At 46.4% G+C, this 14,192-nt stretch overlaps 1 long non-coding RNA gene across 1 annotated transcript in view; it reads right to left on the bottom strand.

Annotated features, from left to right (window-relative positions):
- Positions 1–10,814: 10,814 nt before the first annotated feature.
- Positions 10,815–14,192, bottom strand: part of LOC121104593 — a 33,934-nt gene continuing 30,556 nt past the window's right edge. The window contains exon 4 of the long non-coding RNA XR_005836918.1: positions 10,815–11,720. This is a non-coding gene — a long non-coding RNA (uncharacterized LOC121104593). The remainder of the gene's footprint in view (positions 11,721–14,192) is intronic.

Below are 14,192 nucleotides of genomic sequence, written 5' to 3' on the forward strand. Positions count from 1 at the left end.
TCGCAGGCCGGGTTTGGCAGGCCGGGTTTCCCGCTGTGGGGCCCGGCCTTAAGTCTGGGGGCGTGGCTTATCCGGGGCGTGGCTTCTAAGGCTGACAGATCCCGCCCACCGGGATGAGCCCGCTGCGGGCCATATAGGGCTTGGGGACGAGATGGACATGGTCCCCACCTCGAAATTGGATGGGAGTTTAAGAGATTAACCACCTGTTCTGTTAAGAGTCGAACAGAGAAAAGCCTGAAGTCCCTCACTCTCAGAGAGACCTGGCTGGAGGAGAACCCAGAGCTCCTGGTGTAAGGAAAGAGGACTGGAAGGTGGGGTTCTGGGTCTGAGCGTCACCCTGTTACCTCCTTGTCGACCTTAATCCCATCATTTCACTTCTCTAGGCTTTAATTTCCTTATCTATGAAATGGGGATCACAAGAATCGCTACCTCACAGGGCTTGTTTCAGGATCAATGTGAAAATGCATTGTAAACTGCGACTCCTGTGCAATGAATATAGTCGCTTTTATTTATTTTTTAAAGATTTTATTTATTTATTTTTTTATTTGACAGAGAGCGAGCACAAGCAGGGGGAGCAGCAGAGGGAGGGGGGGAGAAGCAGGCTCCCCGCTGAGCAGGGAGCTCCATATGGGGCTCCATCCCAGGACCCCGGGATCATGACTGAGCCACCCAGGTGCCCCTAGTCGCTTTTATTTATTGAATTGGCCAGGACGAGATCTGATCATGTCCCTGTGTTATTTCAACTTTACAGTAGCCTTGCGGAGTAGCTGCAGTTAACAGCACTCCCATTATACATTAGGGAAAACTTGGATTTAGAAGGCCTAATTGGCCTGTCACACATTTGTGAGTAGGACAGAGCAGGGACTCGCACCTAGGCTTGTTTGACACCAGTGCCTCGGCACTGAACCACTGCCCGGCAGCTGCCAAATACAGAAGTGAAGTGGGATCATTACCAGAAAAATCCCACCAAATCGCACACTTCACCCAGCCTTCATATCTGCCCCTCGTCTCTGGCCTCCACTCCTAGCACGGATGTGTTAGGCAATAAATAGTTAGGACCACATAAGTATGTAGACTCCCTGCACCTTCAGGTAGATATGATCAAGGGAAAAAGGAAGCTCACAAGAAAACATGTACATACACCAGTTGTCCACAGCAAACTTATGGTTGCAAATAACTAGAGACCAGCCTAACTGTCCAACAATAAGGGAATGGCTCTATACCACTGAAAATCAACTGAGGCCACATACATAATACATATGTATTACATACACATGTACATATAATACATAGATGCAATTTATTCGGCTTACTGTACAGTGGCATGTGAGCTGGCAGATTTATAGACATTGCCATTTAAACCTCACACATCCTGCACAGCCTGTATATTATCCCCACTTTATAGATGGGGAATTGAGACACAGCACTGGTAAGAACAGACCTCTATTCTAATCTGGCTCTGTCTGGTTTCCAAGCCCATTCACTCCCACTCCTCCTTTCTGCAGCCCACATAGCAGCAAACGATGAGTATGAAATTCATTCATTCAACAATACCTGTTGCATATCCCCTACATGCCAGACACAGTGCTAGGTTTACAAGCACTAGGTTACAACAAGATAGCTGTAAACAAGTAGTTGTAAACAAGATGGATGGGGGCTCACCTCACAGGACATACAGCCCACTGAGAGGCAGGATCCCATGGTAGTTAAGAGGATGGGCTTTGTATCCTGATTTTCTACATTCAGATTCTCACTATGCCCTTTCTTTCCCCTCATCTTTATTGAGATGTAACTGACATATAACTCTATGCCACTTTCTAAATTTTTACTTATTTATTTATTTATTTATTTATTTATTTATTTGACAGAGAGAGAAGCAGGGAGAGAGGGAACACAAGCAGGGGGAGTGGGAGAGGGAGAAGCAGGCTTCCCGCTGAGCAGGGAGCCCGATGCGGGGCTCGATCCCAGAACGCTAGGATCATGCCCTGAGCCGGAAGCAGACGCCCAATGACTGAGCCACCCAGGCGCCCCACTATGCCATTTTCTATCTCTGTAGTCCTAGGTGACTTATTTAACACCTTAGCTTTCCATTTATAATCTATAAAATGAGACTATTGAAATTACTATCCCTGGGGTTATTATAAGGAATAAATAAAATAATGCTGGTAAACTGCTTAGCACAATTCCTATACATAGTAAGCACTGAAAAAATGTGAGTTATAATTGTCTTGGAAAACAGGAATCAGTTAAATAGCTTTAATTTGGAGTGGTAAGTATCAAAACAGAAAAGACACACCTAAAACACACACACCACGGGGTCTGACACATATATATGATATTCAGTAAATATGACAGAAAGACAGAGACAGAAAGTGAGAGAGGAAGGAAGGAGGGGAGGAAGAAATAAAAAAAAATATAGCATTATGCATTGATTTTTTTTTTTAAGATTTGTTTTGTTTTGTGAGCAATCTATACACCCAATGTGGGGCTTGAACTCACAACCCTGAGATCAAGAGTCACATGCTCTTCTGACTGAGCCCGCCAGGCACCCCTATGCATTGACATTTTAAAAGTATGAGTTTTATGCTCTAAAGATAGTAGAGAGGGTGCATGGGTGGCTTAGTTGGTTAAGTGTCTGCCTTCTGCTCAGGTCATGATCCCGGAGTCCTGGGATAGAGTCCCCTGCTCAGCGGGGAGCCTGTTCTCCTTCTGCCTCTCCCTCTCTCTCTCTCTCTCTCTCTCTATCTCTCATGAATAAATAAATAAAATCTTTAAAGAAAAATATAAATAAATAAATAAAGGTGGTAGAGCAACCTGAGAAAATTGAGGGTAAACACTTGCGATAAATGAGAACTACATTCTACTTGGCTTTTGAAAGCTTCACTCTAAAGGCAGAGAGGGAGCGGAGGAGGGATCAAGGAGGAGGCAAGAGACCAGGGGAGGGCAAGAGACCAGACTCCTTTCCCAGGACCAAAGCCTGGAGCCAGATCCTTAAAAGTCCCCCCACGTATTGCCCTGCTTAAAAAAGACTTAATGAGCCCCAGACAAACTTGGTGAGAAAGAGCCCTGATACAGAATTCCTCCCCTGGGGGACTATTTTCTATGGTTATAATGGGAAGGGAGGAAGGAGAGAGGTGATGTGTACAGAATAAGAGGAGGCTAGCAGAGAAGGGCAAAGGATATTGAGCCAGAAAAAAGGAGTGATGTATGCATGTGTATATGTACATGCATATGTGTGTGTATATGAGTATGTGTGTGTATTTCACGTGCGCGTATGTGTCAGTGATCACACAGTACGGGCAATGCCAATCAGCTGTGCCCCAGTCAGCCCACCCCCAGGAACCCTGTAGCTGGAGGAACACTCTCCCCTCCCCTGTGGTCAGCTGATGCCTCTCTGCTATAGCTTAGGAATTGGCCTTCCAGATACACACACGCGGGCCTGGCTCCCCACCAACCCCAGGGCACAGCTCCCAGAGGAAACCAGTTCAGTCCCAAGGAATGAGAGGCAAAGGAAAGAGGAAGGGGACTACCCAGCTAACTTGTTCCAAATTCCCACTGCAGGCTCTGCAGGCTCAACCCCTTGGACCTAGAGTCTGGAGCCCTAGTCAAAGGGGGAGGTCTCTATGCACGGGCTCCAAGGCAAGAAGCAGAGATTCCTATATCCCTGGCCTCCCAGGCCCAAAGATGGCAGTAATAATGTGAGTTTACAGGATCCACTGCTTAACATAACTGCTTTCCATAGGTCATCTCATTTAATCTTCAAGACAAGCCAGGAAGTAGGTCCTGTTATTATCCCCATTAGGCAGATGAGGAAACTGAGGCTCAGAGATGTGAAATGATGAACCCAGTCAGTCTGGCACCAGGGCTCACTGTGACATCATACTGCACCCCAGGAGAGGTTTGGATCTTACTGGAGGTTTTTTTAATTTTTAAAAAAAATTTTAAAGATTTATTTATTTGACACAGAGAGAGAAAGCACGCGCACACAAGCAGGGGGAACAGCAGGCAGAGGGAGAAGCAGGCTCCCTGCTGAGCAAGGAGAGCCCAATCCCAGAACCCTGAGATCATGACCTGAGCTGAAGGCAAACACTTAACCAACTGAGCCACCCAAGAGCCCCTGGATCTTACTGGAGGTTGAGAGGCTTCCAAAGTCTAAGAGTCCATGGTGCCCCGTGGGATAGAAACCAAACCAAGTGCTTACCTTATACAGCACCTTTCAATCTGCTTTGCAGCCTGCTAAGGCAGGCTTTACCATCTCCATTTGCAGAGGAAGGAACCAAGGCTTAAAAAGGGAAAGGGATTTGTCCAAAGTCATACAGCTAATAAATGGCAGAGCCTGATTGTGAACCAAGTTACTTCTGATTGCAAAGCTTTAGTCCTTTCTACTGGGCTACCCTAGGATCCTAGTCAATGTAAAGATTCATAGCATGTAGGTAAGCGTGTGGAACTTAGAGTAAAGGAATGTTAGCATCCTAAAGTCTTGGTGGTTAGAAGGAGGACCCATCAAATGTCACCAACTCCAATTCCCCACCTAACCCCAAAAAAGAAGCCCCTTTATAGCATCCCTGAGAGCTCCCCTCTAGCCTGAGCTTGGATGCCTCCAGTAATGGGAACCTCACCTCTCCACAAGGCAGCTCATTCCAGTTACGAGGCTACTCCCTACCATCTAAGCCAAGGCAGGGAGAGAGAATTCACACTCACACTTCTTAATCTTGCGGTCTCAGTGCAGGGGATTCAGGCTGCCTCTTTTTTTTTTTTTTTTTAAGATTTTTATTTATTTATTTGTGAGAGAGAGAGAGAGAGAGAGAGAGAGCATGCATGAGCAGGGAGAAGAAGAAGAGGGAATCGGGCTTCCCGCCGAGAAGGGAGCCCCACGTGGGGCTTGATCCCAGGACCCCAGGATCATGATCCGACCCAAAAGCAGACACTTAGCCGACTGAGCCACCCAGGAGCCCCTCAGCCTGCCTCCTTAAAATGCTTGTTCAAATTGGGGCACCTGGGGGGCACTTGCGTGGCTCAGCAGTTAAGCGCCTGCCTTCAGCTCAGGCCCTGATCCTAGGGTCCTGGGATTGAGCCCTGCCTCAGGCTCCCTGTTCCACGGGGAATCTGCTTCTCCCTCCTCCTCTCCTTTTGTGTGCTCTCTCTCTCTGTAGTTCTCACTCTCTCTCAAATAAATAAATAAAATCATTAAAAAAACAAATGGGGACACCTGGGTGCCTCAGTCAGGTGAGTGTCTGACTCTCGATTTCGGCTCAGGTCATGACCTCAGGGCCATGAGACTGATCCCCACATTGGTCTCTGAGCTCAGCAGGAGGTCTGCTTGAGATTCTCTCTCCCTCTCCCTTGCCCCTCCCTCCCTCACTCTCTCTGTCTAAAATAAATAAATAAATCTTTAAAAAAAACCAAAAACTTGTTCAAATTAAAGCTGAGAAAAAATATAATTCTCCCACGACCATCCTATTGGCTTCCTTCACAGCAGTCATGACAACCAGTACTTCATGCTTTACATGTCTGTTTGCCTATCACCTGTCTCCCCACCAGACGGGACACCCCCTGAGGGCAGGAGCTCTGTCTACCTAGCATAGTGCCTGCTATTATAAATATCTCTTAAGTGAGTGAATGAATGAATGAATGAATGAATGCTTGCTGAGGGAGAGCAATAGGAGCTTAGGTCCCTGACAGATAACTAGAGAGATGGTCTTCCAGGCTGAAGGCTGGGAGAGGGGCTGAGCTCGCACCTCACACCTTCATCCAGGATCCAGTGACCTCCCGCTGTTAGGGCAGGCACTGTATTACCCACTACTAAAGCCCACAACAAGACCTGAGAAGCAGTCAAAGTACAGTGATGTTTGATGAATGAATGATGAATAGCAGAAAAGGGTTCTGGTTTCCACTTTAAAGGATGCCATCCACAGCTGCAGTGCTTTCCTTCTTACTTTAATTTATTCAACATGTTTTGGTGAGTGGAGCTGGGATAGGTATGGAAAATCACATCCTTTCTGATCAAACAGACCTTTCCTGGGCCTCCTCTCTCAATCTATCTGACATCAATTCATTTATTTATTCATTCAAAATATATTTATGAAGTCCCAACTCTGAGGCAGGCACTGTGGTATGTACCAGGGATAGACCACGGGCAAGATAAATACAGTCCTGGGGCGCCTGGCTGGCTCAGTTGACAGAGCACACGACTCTTGATTTCAGGGTCATGAGTTCAAGCCCCACACTGGATGTGAAGCCTACTTAAAAATGAATGAATGAATGAATGAATGAATGAGGTATATATATATACAGTCCTGCCCTAGTGGCATCTATAGTCTAATGGGGGAGTCTTTCCTAAACAACAACAACAAAAAAAAAACAATTAAAATAATTACCAAACCTAATGTGTGCCTGAAAAAAAAACAATGAAGAGGGAACAATGATAGAGGATAACAAGGGGCAGGGACCTTCTGGAGGATAGTCATGGAAGGAGGTATATTCAAGCTAAGATCTAAAAGTTAACAAGGAGCCAGTTGTGCCTGGAGGAAAGATCTGTGCAAAGCTCCTGAGGTGGGAAAGACCTTGGCTTCTTTGGATGGCTCTAGTTTAATGACCAAGGGAGAACCACAGGAGCCAGACATCCTCTGAAACAAGGAAATACACCCAGATTTTATTCCAAGCCAGAGGATACTGGAGGGTTTCAGTGAAGAACTAGCATGGTTTGTTTGACTGGGTTACGTTGAATTTCTATTAACTATTAAAAATATTTAAGGGGTGCCTGGGTCGCTCAGTCAGTTAAATGTCTGACTCTTTTTTTTTTTTTTTTAAAGATTTTATTTATTTATTTAACAGAGATAGAGACAGCCAGCGAGAGAGGAAACACAAGCAGGGGGAGTGGGAGAGGAAGAAGCAGGCTCACAGCAGAGGAGCCTGATGTGGGGCTCGAACCCAGAACGCTGGGATCACGCCCTGAGCCGAAGGCAGACGCTTAACCGCTGTGCCACCCAGGCGCCCCTAAATGTCTGACTCTTGATTTCAGTTCAGGTCTCAATCTCAGGGTGGGGAGTCCAAGCCCCACATTGGGCTCCACACTGGGTTTGGAGCCTACATTTAAATAAATAAATAAATAAATAAATAAATAAATAAATAAATAAATAATAAATAAATGTTTTAAAATCTATATATACTTAAAATAACTAGTCAGTTAAGCTGCTGGTCCTGGGTTCGAGATCCGCACCAGGCTCCCTGCTCAGCGGGGAGCCTGCTTCTCCCTCTCCTCCCCACTTGTGCTCTCTCTCACTACCTCTGTTTGTCTCTCAAATAAATAAAGAAAATCTTAAAAAATAAAGTCTTACCAATGGACACTTCCCTTCTACTATTTGGAAGTTACGTTCTCTAATTGTATTAACTCTATTGCCTTCAATTACTCCCTCCCAAATTATTTGCTGTATTTATCTAGTACTTTGGTGCTCGTTATTTTTCTTAACCCCGCAAATTTGATATCGCTGTGTACACTGAGAACGTTCCCTCAGGGTTAGCCACATGTTTTCTTTGCTCTTTGGTGTTTCTTGCATCTCACAACTTTCTTCTGGGATTGTTTTCCTTCTCTGAATTATATCCTCTAGAATTTCCCATAGTGAGTGAGGATACACTCACAGTAAACTCGCTGTTTTTCTTTCTTTCTGTTTTGACTTAAAGAATTTTATTTTCTTTCTTCAGATAGGAAGGAGGATACAAGTTAGAAATTTTACCAAAGATCAGGGTGCCTGGGTGGCTCAGTCATTAAGCATCTGCCTTCTCTTCACGTCACGATCCCAGGGTCCTGGGATCAAGCCCCGCATTGGGATCCCTGCTCGGCGGGAAGCCTGCTTCTTCCTCTCCCACTCCCCCTGCTTGTGTTCCCTCTCTCGTTGTGTCTCTCTGTCAAATGAATAAAATCTTTAAAAAAAAAAAAGAAATTTTACCAAAGATTAACAATAATCTTTGATTCTTCAAAATGGGTACAGGCCTCTATACAGTCCTCAGGTTACACAAAAGCTTTGTGAGACTGAGTCAACCAGAACTGTTGAGTACCCTTTCTCAGGAAAGCACAGGGTCAGTGGTTTGCAAGAAGCCTTGCATTCCAGGGGCACCTGGGTGGTTCAGTCAGTTGAGCGACTGACTCTTGATTTTGGCTCGGGTCATGATCTGGGGAGGGTGGGGGGGTGTCCTGGGGTCCTGGGATGGAGCCCTGTGTCTGGCTCCACACTCATTGCAGAGTCAGCTTGGGGATTCTTTCCCTTCCCTCTCACTCTGCCCCTTTCCCCACGCTCGCTCTCTCTCTCTCTCTCTCTAGAATAGATAGATAAATCTTTAAAAAGCAGCAGCAGCAGCCTTGTATTCCAACTCCATAGCTGAGAAACTCCTGTTACAGGACAGACTGAACCAAGGAGCTCAGGCTGCAGCCAATCTGCTGGCCTGTGGCTCCCGACCGACCCCTTCCCACTCCTGGTCCACTCGAAGTCTGCATTCTGCCACCAGTAAATCCTAGACGTCAAGAGACCCAAGGCTGTGGATGTCTACATGGCTTTTCTTGGAGGCCCAGCAGGGCCGCCCTCCTCCAAGATCCACCCTGTACCCTCTGATCCTGCTAACCACACCCAGGACCAAACCCGGGTTCCCAGACCAGCCGACATGGAACGAGGCACAGCCCCAGGGGAAGAAGAAGGGAAAGTGCCAAGGACAGAAAATCTCTGCTTCTCTCCATCTGAAAATGATGTAATTTTATGCTGTTCTTGAAAGATAGTCTCGCTGAGTGGGAATTCTAGGTCGGCAGGTTTTCCCTCAGCCCTGCCTTCCGGCCTCCGCTGAAGCTACTGACAAGTTTGCTGTCTCGCAAATGCTCTTTCCTTTGGTCTTTCTTTCAAAAACCTATAACCCAGGTCTAATCATGAGAAAAAACATCAGACAAATCCCAAGAGAGAGACATTCTACAAAATACCCAACAGTTCTCAAACCTGGGAAGGTCATCAAAAATAAGGAAAGTCAGAGAAACTGTCACAGCCAAGAGGAGCCTAAGGAGACGTGACGACTAAATGAAACGTGGGGGCGCCTGGCTGGCTCAGTCAGGACAGCATCCGACTCTCAGTCGTGAGTTCGAGCCCCACATTGGGCGTGGAGCCTACTTATAATAAATGAACGAAATGCGGTGTCCTGCAGAATGACAGAACAGAAAAAGGGCATTAGGCAAAAACTAAGAAAATCTGAATGAAGTGTGAACTTTAGGTAATAATAATGTATCAACGCTGGTTAATGGTGATGAAGGTACTATAATAATGTAAGAGATTCATAATAAGGAAAACTTGATGTGGAATGTATGAAAACTTTCTGTACTATCCTCACAATTCTTTGGTAAATCTAAAACTGGGGGGGGCGGGGGGCTCAGTCAGTTAAGCGTCCAACTCTTGGTTTCAGCTCAGGTTGTGATCTCAGGGTCATGAGATGGAGCCCCACGTTGGGCTCTGTGCTCAGTGCAGAATCTGTTTGTCCCTCTCCCTCTGCTCCTCCCCCTGCGCTCTAATAGGTAAAATCCTTAAAAAATGTTTTTAATAGATTATTCCAGCTTTACAGTTAGGCAATTCCTTAAAGGTTAAACATAGGGTTGTTATATGACCCAGCAGTGTATATACTTGAGAGAAATGAAAACAGTGACCACACAAAAATTTGTACACAAATATTCACATTATTACTATTATCGCCGAAAGGTGGAAACAACCCAAATGTCCATCAGCTGACGAATAGATAACCAAACTGTGGTCGATCCATACAATAGATTATTATTAAGTAATAAGAGAGAACGAAGTACTGATACATGCTGCGGCATGAATGAACCTCAGAAACACTAAGTGAGAGAAGCCCGTCACGAAAGACCACGTATTGTAGGATTCCATTTATATGAAAGGAACAGGCAAATGTATAGACGAGGCAAATGTGCACAGACGGAAGAGAGGTCAGTGGTTGCCTACGGCTAGAGCAGGAGGAGGACAGGACTGCCAAGGGGTGAAGGGCTTCTTTGAGGGGTGATGAAAATATACAGTGAGGGGCACCAGTCAGTGGAGCGTGCGACTCTTGACCTCAGGGTTGTGCATCCAAGCCCCATGTTGGGTGTAGAGATTACTTAAAAATAAAATATTTTTAAAAAGAAAATAGGAGCACTTGGGTGGCTCCGTTAGTTAAGTGTCTGCGTTTGGCTCAGGTCATGATCGTGGGGTCCTGGGATCCAGCCCTGTGTTAGGGCCCTGCTCAGCGGAGAATCTGACCAGATTATGGTGGTGGTCACACAACTCTGTAAATATACTAAAACCATTGTACACTTTAAATAAACAAACTTTGGGGCGCCTGGGTGGCTCAGTTGGTTAAACATCTGCCTTCAGCTCAGGTCATGATCCCAGGGTCCTGGGATCAAGCCCTGTGTTGGGGGGGGGGGGGTCCCTGCTCAGTGGGGAGTCTGCATCTCTCTCTCCCTCTGCCTCTCCCCACGCACCACCCCACTCTTGTGCTCTCTCAAATAAATAAATAATATCTTTTAAAAAATAAAATAAAATAAATGAGTAAACTTTATGGTATGTAAATTATATCTCCATACAACAATGTACTTATGTGATTCCCAGCTTATTCCAACCAAAGAGAGATTTTTCTTTCTTTTCGAACCGATTTGCAGAACCAAATTTTCAGAACCAAAGATTCCACTGTCATACTTGACTCATGTCCCCAAATATGAGAGAGAAGATCTAGAATGGATGATAATTACTCCTGTCCCGTCGTGTTTGAGATTTACATGTGGCAAGCCTTAACGAATTGATAATTTCCTTTATTTCCATATTATAAGCAGTATGATTCAGATGTTGCAGAAATGCTTGTATATCAAAATAGGTTTTGCCATATCCATTTCACTCTGAGCAGCTCAGTAATATATTTTTAGATTTTTATCCTGCACTTGTAGATTTTTTTTGAGCAAGAGAGCTGTTCAAAGTATCTAATCCTCTAAATGGTTAATTGATTTATGTTTCTAAAAGATCGCTCTGGCCACCAAACAGAATATGGACAATGTGAGGGGGGTTGGATTAGAAGCAGGGAGACCATTTAAAAGAGTATTCAGGTTATATATTACTGTGTAAAAATCAACCCCACTCAGAGGCTTAAAACAGTGACAGTCGATTATATCTCACTGTCTGCAGTTGGGGCAGAGCTCAGTGGTCACGGCTCATCTCTGTCCCACATAGTATCAAATGCACAGGCCTAATTGGAGGATGGGAGATCTATTTTCAAGACAGCTCATTCATTTGCCTACCAAATTGGTATGGACTCTTGGCTGGGAGCCCAGGTGAGGCCGGGGACCAGGGACTTCTGTTCCTGTCCATGAGCTGCTGGGCTTCCCCACAGCATGGTGGTTGGCGCGCAAGATCAAGTGTCCCGGGAAAGCAAGGTGGAAGGAAGGTCATGGTGTTCTTATGATCTAGGCTGGGAAGTCGTATAACATCATTTCCGTTGTCCTCTGTGGATCAAGACAGTCGGAGAAGTCCCCCCATATGCAAGAGGAGGAGAATGGTACTCCACCTCTTGATGGAAGAATGAGAGGATCCTAGAAGAGCATATGGGATGGGAGCTGCTGTTACGGCCATCTCTGGAAAATACAATCTGCCCAGAGGCTGTTGAAGTCGTCCATATGGCAGATGGTGGCAACGGGGACTCGGGAGTGGCTGCAGCGGGGATGGAGAGGAGTAAATATAATTAGCAGGTACGGAGGAGGGAAGATGGATAAGAGTAGCTAAAAGCTGGGGTGCGGGAGGTTCAGGAGAGTCAACAGCAGTTGGGAGACGTTCAAAGTGTGTGACCGCCGAAAATAACCTAGGAAGAGTGCAGAGAAAGAAGAAAAATGAACCAAGGGCTGAGCCCTGGGGTAGAAATCAAGCCAAAGAGGAGAGAGCAAGGTTAAACAACCATGGCAGGAAGCAGGACATTTGCTCTTGGGTGTGTTTTGTTGGGGGGGGGGGCATTAAGAGATGGTTTTTCTCTTTCAACCAGACAATCATCCTGGGGTTCTGATTCTAACCCCCGGGCAAGAAAATAAACCTTGTGGGGGGATGATAATGGTTCAAACTAGGTTTTGATAATGCTCAGGTTAAGAAGCAAGAAGGTTTCAGAGGCTAGAAGTACAGGGGGCAGAAGGCAGTGCAATGGGTTTGGCTTTCCCTCTAGAGATAATGAGGAGCCGGGAAGGTGTCAACCTTGGCAGAGACAGATTCAGAGTCACGGTCTAAGAGTTTTTAGTTCCAAATCCAACATTTCACAAAGGAGAGCCTCACCAGCCCTGTCCCCACCCCAGCTCAGTACTGGTCACTGGCAAAAGACACTGTTAATGAGCTGGAGACCAGCTTAGGGCGCTGGGGCCACATGGTTTCCACAGCCCAGCGCCACATCTGGCTGATGCCAGCAGAGGGCAGCAGAGAGCCAGAGCTGCAGGGTCCTAAGCAGGCTGGCCATCCGGCCCTAGCAGCTGATGGGAGTCTGGAACGGGTGAAGCGCATTCTTCCCTTCCTCGGGTAAGGATTATACATCCATTTCACAGATGGTGATAACAATAATAATAATTATTATGCCAGCCACCATTTTTTGAGCCCCTTCCATCTCTGCACCCCTACCACCCAGGCACGGACCCAGCCAAAGGAAAAAGAACCAGATTTGAGGGGTCAGGCAGACTTGGCCTCACAACCCTGGCCCTTCCACCAACACCGCGTGACCTCAAACACATCATTTCTTCTCTGAGTCCTCCTTTCCTCATCTGTGAAATGGGGATAATATAACAAAAGGCTGAAGGGCTGTGAGAGAATTAAGTGGCTCTGTATGGAAGAGGCTCCTTCCATTTTAATCCCTTCTTCTGGCTTCCACAAACTGTTGTATTTAGACAAATGTTATGACTGTCACTTAACAGACATCCACTCTGTGCACACTCTGTGCCTGGACCTATCCTGGGTGCCTGGGGACACGGGGTGGGCACCCCAAATGGACGGAAACCAGGAAAGCACCTCTGTGTAAGGGTGGGTCCCCACCAAGTCTAGGGTCTGCCTATCTGGATTAAGAGGCAGGATTCCAAATTCCTGTTGCCTTGCTTGAAATTTTTCTTGTGCTGTTCGCTATGTGACCTTGGGCAGCTGACCCTGTTTTCTGAGCCTCAATTGCAACATCTGTAAAATGGGGACAGTTGCAGCACCTAGAGGATCCAAGTGACTTTTTTTGTTTTAGTTTTATTTATTTAAGTGATCTCTCCGTCCCACGTGAGGCTTGAATTCATGCCGCGGAGTTCAAGAGTCACATGCTCTTCTGATTGAGCCAGCCAGGTACCCCCAGAGTGACATTTAAAAGTGACAAAAAAATAAAAAATAAAAGTGACAATGCACAAACAAGCGCACATAGTAAGCGCTTGGTAAATTTAAAATCAAAACAGGGCTAGCCTCCCTTAAAGTTATTTCTCCCCTGAGCAGTCTTTACCCTTCACCCAGGTCACCAACCGCCCTCCTCAGAGAGACCAAAGCAGGCTGCTCTCAGAGAGGAAGCAAAACGCCAGTATCTGAAGATTGGCTCTGTGGGGCCTTGGGCATCTAGCCTTTCTGTTCTTCAGTTTCTATCCAAAATATTGGGTCCACAGTCGTCCCTACCCGTGAGGGTTCTCGTGAGGTGAAATGAAGGTCATACCGAGAAAGTGCTTAGCACTCTGTCCCACTGAATGAGTCCACAGCATAGATTTGCGGCTTCTTCTTATTTCTAGGACTATGATGACCATGCCATCTTCCACGTCCACCCTGTCATCAGTTCCTACAGAGTCAACCTCCTAAAAACCTCTCAAAGCAGTCTTCACGCCCCACTTCCCAGGCCTGGCCCTGCCTATTATCCCACACCTCTACCCCGGGCTTGTTCAAACACGGATCGCAGGGCCCCATCCCGGAGCTTGCCATTGGTGGGTCTGCAAGTCCCCAGGTGATGACGATGCTGTGGTCCAAGAGTCACACATTGCCACCCTCTGCTTCTATGCTCTTCCCAGCCTCTCTGACTCAGGGGCCTTCCGTCTAACCCTTCTCCCAGACTTTGGGGCAGGAGGTCACTCACTTTCTGAGTCAGAGGTCACAGGCTATCTGCCAGGGTCATTTTAGGGCCTAAAAACCCCACATTCCCAC

The sequence above is a fragment of the Ursus maritimus genome, unplaced genomic scaffold (genome assembly GCF_017311325.1).
Source record: "Ursus maritimus isolate PB19 unplaced genomic scaffold, ASM1731132v1 scaffold_22, whole genome shotgun sequence".
In the NCBI taxonomy this organism is placed as follows: domain Eukaryota; kingdom Metazoa; phylum Chordata; class Mammalia; order Carnivora; family Ursidae; genus Ursus; species Ursus maritimus.